This window comes from Oculina patagonica, chromosome 4 (genome assembly GCF_052425735.1).
Source record: "Oculina patagonica isolate OP01 chromosome 4, crgOcupat, whole genome shotgun sequence".
NCBI classification, from domain to species: Eukaryota; Metazoa; Cnidaria; class Anthozoa; order Scleractinia; family Oculinidae; genus Oculina; species Oculina patagonica.
Window position 1 is genome coordinate 32878789 of NC_135761.1, and position 8912 is coordinate 32887700.

At 36.9% G+C, this 8912-nt stretch overlaps 1 long non-coding RNA gene across 1 annotated transcript; it reads left to right on the forward strand.

Moving 5' to 3' along the window:
• Nucleotides 1-5182: 5182 nt before the first annotated feature.
• LOC144652356 (uncharacterized) lies at nucleotides 5183-7772 on the forward strand. The gene is made up of 3 exons (XR_013570500.1): nucleotides 5183-5473; nucleotides 5779-5904; nucleotides 7150-7772. It is a non-coding gene; the product is annotated as an uncharacterized LOC144652356 (long non-coding RNA).
• The last annotated feature ends 1140 nt before the right edge of the window (nucleotides 7773-8912 follow it).

Sequence of the window (8912 nt, forward strand, 5' to 3'; positions counted from 1 at the left end):
TCATGAGAAGCTGAGCAAGAATTTAACGCATTGCAAACTTTGGGGGAGGGAGGGATGCTCAAGGGTTTTGTCTTGTCAACCTTAAACAAGCTTCCCCAAGTAAAACCCGATTTGGTGAGAACAGACAAGGGGTGGGAAGATTGGAAGATGGAAAAGTTTCATTCTTAAGGAGACCTTAACTCGAAAATAGGTATATGGAGTTAACATGCTCGCAATTTTGGCAAACAACTCTCAGAAACATGGTGTCATGCTGTGTTCAGGTTAATGACCAAGAAGCCATCCACCTAATCCAGACATATGTTGGTCTTACCAGCTTCGGGAATGCATGATATTAATCTTGTGCTAGATTGATATTTCTTTGTTATGTTGATGTCGAATCATCTAATAACTGCAAAAATGATGAGAGCAAGAAAACCAAGAGCTTTGCAAGGCCATGCAAAGCAAACGATGGAAAGGAAAAGAAGCCCTGTGACAATGGAATCTCCACGAAAGGATTTTTAGTTAAGCCTAAGATAAGCGAGTTGATTAAATTAGTAGGGGCAATCAGGCAATGTTTATAAGGAAAAATTGACGAGGTTAACTTGTAACGTTCGTTTAAGTTTAAGTGATTTAAGGTGGCTTGGTAGTTATTCAAGGCGCACTTATCCATGTCAAACATTTGGGCTTTAGCGTAATGGCTATGAAACTTTAGGAAATCAACAGCCAATAGCCAGCCTAGAGCAAAGCGGATCATGGAATTGTATCAAGCGAAAGAAAGGAACTGAAAGAAGGTAAGGGTTACCTGAAAGCAGATTACTGAGTGCACTGACGAGAAGGTGAGAGCCCATGCCCAGACCATTGTGGACATTATGCTCTTACTGATCCCCAGAGCACTGACTTCGAGGCTTCCTGCAACCACAGACACTATGTACAGTGCCATCAATGTGAATCACTGAAGATTGCAATGATCTCCGTATCAACCCACAGGATTCAGGTCATGTAAATTACCGTAAACAGTTGTTTTCAGGATAGAGTGCCAGTAAAAATTGAACGTCTTATAAATGTTAGAAGGAGCAAATACAATCTGCGAGGTGTAAATGTCTTGTCCCTCGAAATGAATGAATGAATGAATAAAAGCCCAAAATTGCTGGAGCATGGAGAAGTGGCATTTTAAAAAAAGTGAAAATATGCTGGTGTCTGACAATTAAAATAGATACTCACTTTTGACCACCCCTGAATATTTTACCTTGATATGGCAGGCAATTTTAATGATATTGCCTAAGAGCATATACCACCCCCTTTCCACATATTACCAAAGAAGGATGCCTTCTTTTTATCACTTCATGAAAAGAAATAATAAAATATGCATTATTTTTGTTATTTTTGAAGATAAAATGTAGTCCTCGGATCAGGGAAAAAAGGCTGCCCAATTTCTTGGCTTATTAAAAGCAGCTAGTCAAACTTTTATGCTCATTGTAAAAGACACATGTAATGCTATCATTCCACAAAAAATAGTGTGAATCAAGGATTTCGAATTTTATAACCTCCATACATAGATGGTCGGTTTTCTGTGACAGATGCACTTAAGGTGAATAGCACCAAATACGGCCTTAAATGTTTAAGTTATTACGCCGCGAAACAATGGAACACACTTCCTGAGAACTTATGCAGCCTAGGTGGAACTAAGGATTTTATATGCAATGTTCGAAATTTGACGTTTTTAAATTGTAAGAGTTATTTTGTAGGGCTTTTTACAGTCATGTCAATCAATTAAGGATGTTTTAATTTTTATATTTTTATTTTCAATCATGGTAATAATATTTTTTATAGTAGTTAGCATTTTTATATAGTATATTTTAATTAATTTAGTTTTTAAGTTTTAATTTGTGGAATAACTGTAAACTAGCCGTAAACCAAGCTTATTTCACGCTAACAAAGATCTATATTTCTATATTGTCAGAGATTGAGTCACCAGAAATCAGCTTGTATGAATAAGAACAAAAGGAACACCTGAATACCAAACAGGCACAGGATATGTTTTTTTTTTTTAATTTTTCTTTATTGAAACATACAACACTACATCACACTAAACGAGAAAAAAATAAAGAAATAAGCTGCACTTACATGAATTACAGAGGTACACTTAAGATATACACATGAATTAGCAACTTTCCATTATTATAAAATAGTTAAGTAAATTAAGCAAAGGGCATTGTTGAGATAGCATTCCAAATAAAACGTTTTGCATGGATAAGGGTATTTGTTGATTTGATAAAGAGTGCCAATAGGATTCAAAATCGGTCCAAAACTGCTTGTTACGGCCTGTTATAGCCAAATTCAGCTTTTATCGAGACAAGGAGTTTGTTTGGTCTTAAGGTAAAAATCTAAAAGGCACAGGAATTGGAATATCACACGATTTTCCCACAGAAATAGACAACATTCATGAGAAACTGTACCCGGTACTCCAAAAAGTAAAGCAAGCCAAGCAATCGGCATTCTTTAAAGTGGACAAATTAATTATTAACGGACAAGTTTATAGGGGTATCGAAACTGAAAACCTTCCTTAAATTTTTTTCAGGTCTTCAGTAGTGTAAGGCCGCATTTGCATTATCATATATATATTTCATTGCTACTGCTGGACACACATTCATTTATTTCACATATACTTGGGCCGAGTATCATGTCCACCATAAAGGGATTACCCATATACGACCGCTCTCATGTGGCTTTGATAGCTCAGTGGTAGAGCATTGCACTGGCAACGCAAAGGTCGTGGGTTCGACTCCCGCTCAGAGCCTGAAAATTTTTTTCAGGTCTTCAGTAGTGTAAGGCCGCATTTGCATTATCATATATATCTTCCTTACTATGGTTTGATAATGAATAGTAATTCTAAGTTTATGGAGATGGAGGGCTGAAAGAGCACATGGAAGAGTCAACAGCAAGGCACGCTACACAATACTATACTACTTTTGATTTATCTTTTTTAATAGTACATCTTATCAAAATGAGTTTAAACTTGTAAAATTCCTCAGAACCATTATTCAACCTGACAATAATATTATTGTGTGGTTTCAAAAAATATCCATACCGAAAACATTTTACTGTCCATACGGACCACTCATTGAGATCACAACAGTAATATTGGATTGTGTGAAATTGAACATAATGACAGTAATTTACATGGTAAATGACACAAAAATGGCCTTACTTACTTCCACCTTAACATACTGTTTTTAACTTTTAAGGCAAAAATGAATTCTTAAGAACACTTGTCTTTTGCTTTGTGACATTGATTTTCTTCAATGCAAACCCGTTTTTACTTATGAAACTGTTTCTTTTCTATATACAGCAACTGCACGAATGAGTGCAAGCAGCTTTACTGAAAGGAATCTAGCTGGAACATCTCGCCATCAAGCAAACACACCACGTAAGTATTATATAAATCAGTCTGGAGCCGAAACACCTTTCCGCACACATGTTTGAAAAGTGAAAAAAGCACACAACCATAAAACATATACATGTACGCACCAAACAAAGATAAAGAGCTCATTACTACTTTAAAAAATTAATTTAATAAGGGGGCGATCGCGTTACATTCCCTGTGTGGAAGGCCACAACTTGAGATGACGTTTGAAATTCCCAAAACAGAAAGAGAGGAACTTAGTTATGTGACAAGGAGGCAAACACTGGCTGAAACAAATCAATAATAGCTTGATGGTCACATTTCAGACTGATGGACGTGGCAGGGGGTTAATGGACATAAATGGAGAGGGGAGGCTTACTAAAAAATCTGCCTTAAAAGGTGTGCTTAATATTTTTCATGCACCTTTCAGTGAAGGCTTCAGCAACAGATGCAATATATGGTATAACTTAATAGGAACTACTGTACTAACATAAGTTTTAGTTGACATTACTGCTCTTATTTGTAACCCTTTCTGGACAACTGTACTTTAACTACACTCAATCTTAAACTACTTTAATGCATGAAGATTTCATTCTCTAACCAATTCATGTAAACATGACAAAGTTTGAGGTTTTTCAACCAAAAAAACCCAACAGCAAATTTTTGACTTTTAGATGCATTCAAAATTATTAAACCACTTTTTATCTATTATTGCTATTCAGGAACATCCAACGAAAATCCAGGATCTGGATTTCACTGCAGCATGTGCAGCTGTCAGCACAACTGAATGGGCTCACAAATCAGGTCAGCAGAATTGAATGCCTGCTTGCAAGGCCTTTGCCGCATCTACCTGTACTACATGCTCCCCAGTACAAAATAATATAGCACCTAGGCCTGTTGTTAATGTGCTCATTAAAAAGAATTCAAAGGCTTGCCCTGAAACCTTGAGCCAACTAAAACACAGGCACCTGAAAATGTTGGCAGTGGACCATCAATTCATCCAGTGGATTCAAATGACAGCATCATAGTTGGTAATCCCCAGCATGGTATTTATGTAAGTCAGGCAAGCATGGAAAAAATTCCTCGTAAAGAGGCCAAGAACTATGCCCTCAAATTGTTTCAACTCCTGTTCAGCAGGGAGGAAGCTGAGACATCTAGCGTTGAAGGGAAAGGAGACACGCTGAAAAAGTTGAATCCAAACAGGATGGATGCATTACGAGAAAGTACAAAAACACAGTTTCATAGCAAATGGGCAGAAATTGAGGCTTCCATCAATTGCAAAGGTCGAATGATGGTGAATGGACGGTGTTTAACTTGGGCTTAAAGACTTAAGCTCATGTTGCGAGTGTCAGTGTCAGACTGCTGCCTGGAATTAAATTGCCAGACATCAACAGCTAAGTGTGAGTTATCATTTTTATCTTATTTTCTGATGTACACGTATAATGGATCATATTAGCGGAGCTCCTTAGCGGCCCGTAAGGGCCGCAGAGCGGAGCACCATACTCATAAAAAAAAACACATGAAAAAAAAAACACATGAAAAAAAATAGGAAACCGTGCATCCGAGTTTTCATGGTCATCATGGCTAGCGGCATGACTCTCGGGCGCGTACGGCGGCGTACGTACGGTGTTGCGCACATCCGGGATCTTGAAAGGTCTTGACAACTCGCGCAGTACTGGCGCGAAATAATTTTGCAGTGTGAGGTCTATTGGCAAAGAAATTTTCAAAATTACTACGTATTTTTAAATCCTATTCAGCTAGTCTGAAAGTTAGAACTTGAGACAAACATATTTATTTTGGCTCCTTTTATGCCGATGACTACAAACGAGAGCAGGGTAAACTTAACTTCGAGGAAACAGGGTTTAAGCGATTTGCGACGGGAAAGAGATCGCGAGAGATCCAGAAAACCCGGACAGAAAGCAGGCGAAAAAGTATAGCAAAGCGCCTGTCCAACCTGGTAGCAAAGTAGCGAAGAAAAGCGACTAAAATAGCAAGAGAGGTGCCGAGAAAACAGGCAAAGAAATAGCGGAGAACAGGGGAACGGAGATAAAACGAGCAGACTAGTGTACCTACTGCGGCCAACTGGTGAAGGTGAGTACAAAACTGCAGTGTTTCCGTCATTTATACGCAAAGCTGTAAGCTTATATTTACGGCACATTTTACTTGCTTTCGCCACTAAGCATTTGCTTGTGACATGAACAATGTTGAAAAATACTATTCGTTAAAATTCAGTTTTACCAGGTTTTACTGATCAAATAGGAGGATTTGATTATGTAAACAAATAATTGTTGGGCCTTCGAGTAACGAATTCATAAAGAATATTACTTCAACACATCTCGAAGAAAATAAAGCTTACGATTTTAAAATGCTTGTGATATGATTATTTTGTTTTACAGTGCTGGAAGAGCAGCTGAGATGAGAATGAAAGTGATGTCAGTTTGCACGAAGCACCTGGAATTTCGTTAACTCCGAGTGAAATAGATCGATTCAGTGTATGCAGTTTATTGATATTCATGATGGAGGTAAAATTACTGTTCATTTAGTCAGAGTAAATAAACTTCAGCTTCATTACTTAGCTCTTTCGTTCCCAAATATATTAAATAATCCACTTGTCATGTAGTTCTGTTCACTATTGAGCGTTCATGTGGATTACATAATAATGTCAACAATTTTGAGATTTTGAGGTCTGTTTTGCTGGTTTCATTCAGAATGTCAACAGTAAATGTTATATTTGTCATAAAAAAATCGCAATCTTGTTGTGTAATTTGGAAAATGCACACAACAAAGGTTAATGACTACTGGAAAACTGGAATCTTTGTGAGTAAATTCATGCCATTTTAGACACTGTATGCAGCTGTGCATGCAAACTTATTATTAATTGTGTATCTTTAAAAATCTTAGTATTACTGTTAAGAGAAAAGCTTTTAAGATGTGGCAATGTTTTTCCTATGCATGTACATGTATATATAGGGGTAGAGGGGAGGGGGAGTATTTAAAGGCCAAACCTTTTAATTAAGAGGGGGTGTAAGGGTTTGCAGTGATGCTTTGAGTTTATTAAAATATTTACAGTAGAACCCTGCTAACTCGAACTCTGAAGGGAAACGAAAATGAGTTCGAGTTAGCGGGGTTTTTCGAGTTAGCGGGGTTGATTGAATATTTTATTTGCCAAGTTAATAATTGATAGTTTACTGATTTTTAAGCACTTCAGTATACAGTACTGTGCAAATTGAACTTATCTTGCCAGAAACTCTAAAGCGACCACACATTCTTTTGTTAATAGTGGAAAATGACTGTCAAATACATGATCTGTTCATTGCTATAATCAATGGGCAACCGTTGCGAGTTGCAAGTTCCGGAATTCGAGTTATCAGGGTAAAAAGTTTGACCCAAATTTTGTTAAAGGGAAACAAAATTTAGTTCGAGTTAGCGGGGTTTTCGAGTTATCCGAATTCGAGTTAACCGAGTAAAAATGACTGAAAAGTGGGGTCAAATCCAAGGGAAATGGAAGTGAGTTCGAGTAAGCAAGGTTGTTTGAGTTATCCGAGTTTGAGTTACCAGGGTTTTTTTCTGTAGTTGACTTCGCAGTTATCAGTAAAAAAAATAGTCTGTGCTGATACATCTCTGTTAAATATATAAGGTATCCTTTCGCATCCAGTAGTTTTGCTTCACTTTATACAAGCTTGCGTTAAGTGTTTTGTTTATAAATTATTGATATTCATGCCAATTAATCAATTTTAATTTAATCTGTGGCATTTGACTTTTTTCAGGGTTAACATGAGTTTCAGAGACACAAAAACAGAATGTGGACAAGGACATCAAAAGAAAACAGGAAGGATTAAGATTATCCAGCTTGATGTTTGGGTGTCTTCATGATGCCATTTTCAAGAGACTAGTAAATTACATGTAAATTGAAATCAAGAAAAGCTGCAAATGAGCAAAGTTTATATTTTAAATGTTAACGTATTTACAGTGTACTTCAGAAAACAACTTCTTGATTGACCTGTCTCTTTCACATCTTTTTAGATGTAACAAGGGCATTATGAAGTGATCTTTTTAAGAATATGCAGCCAAAACAGTAACAGCAGAAATGAATGGGAGTTTAAAATTTCTATTTTCAATGTTTTGGCTGGTAAGAAACCACATGTGACCAAGCTAAAATCTCTTTGGCCGGTTAACATGACCTGTAAGTGTCCAAATATTTTGAGCCCTCGACTACACAGGACTTACATGTAGTTGTCTAACTACTGTATATCATAAGATCTTTGGTTGACCTTGGGAGAGGTAGTGGAGTTAAAAAGCAATGTAATAATTTGAATTTGGATTGGTAATGCTGAAACTGGTGGTACTGTAATTCTAAAGTATAGACGTTAAAATCGTGATTGCAAGCAATATGCAATACCAATTTCATTCTTATGTGTTTTATGCTGTGTACAATTTATAAGAACAGCTATAATTATAAAATTAGTGAAATATTCTAAAGCCAGATAAAATTTGCAGTATCCATTAGGTACCATGAAGCAACCAAATTGTGACTCATTTGCTTACTTTGTGAACTCCATGACGAATGGGTAACATGACTCCACAAAAATGTGTACAATAAAGCATACAAATTTTTAAAAGAGCAGTTAAAGTATTGATGCTATATTTTTTTCTTGCATAGTTTTATACACAAGCAAACATGATTCTATTTTTTCTGCGTAATCAAAGAACAAAACTGAGTTTGAGACTCACAAACAATATTCTATCTTCCCCGAATTTTTGTTTTTTTATTTCTGTAAGTGAAGTGAAACCCCTTAAGAGGAAGGGGACTCAAAAAGACATGTAAAAGTAAAAAAGGTGCTATCATCCTTTTTTGGGGGGCGGGGGGGGGGGGGTGGGATGGGGTTACAGAATGTCCCTTCTTTGCTTCCAGTTAGTTTCACTCCGGTTTGCTTGTAGTTAGGTTCACCCCTGTTTGCTCGCAGTTAGCTTTATTCATCCGGTGTGCTTGGGATTAGCTTTTACTCTAGTTTGCTTGTGGTTAGCTTTCACTCCGGTTTGCTTGGCATTAGCTTATGGCAATATGCTGTAAACCCTTTGCTACATGTATGACCTCTGCCATTTCCATTCAAAATTAAAATATAGGCAAATAGTGAAAATAAAAATGAATGAATGAAAAAAAGAAAATTAACCATATTCTTAATGTAGATGTATATTATTTCCTTTATACTCTAAATGTTAAGTGATTTGCTAATTTACCACGTGATATGCCTATCTACCCCAACATGCAGCCCTACTACCCCCTCCTTATCTACACGAAGGTTACATAATTACCCGTTTTGCAGCATAATTTCCCATCCAGACTTCTGGATCATAATGCTGTCGGTGGAATTAAAACGTTTTGATTGATTTTGTTTGTTCTCGGCTTATTTGGTGTTGCTGTATACGGTACTCCCATATAAGGGCTATACGGGTATGTGCTGCTCAACAGGGTGTGCCTTTTGCCTCTCTGACTCTGAAACAGGGTATACAAATCACCCTTTTGACTGTG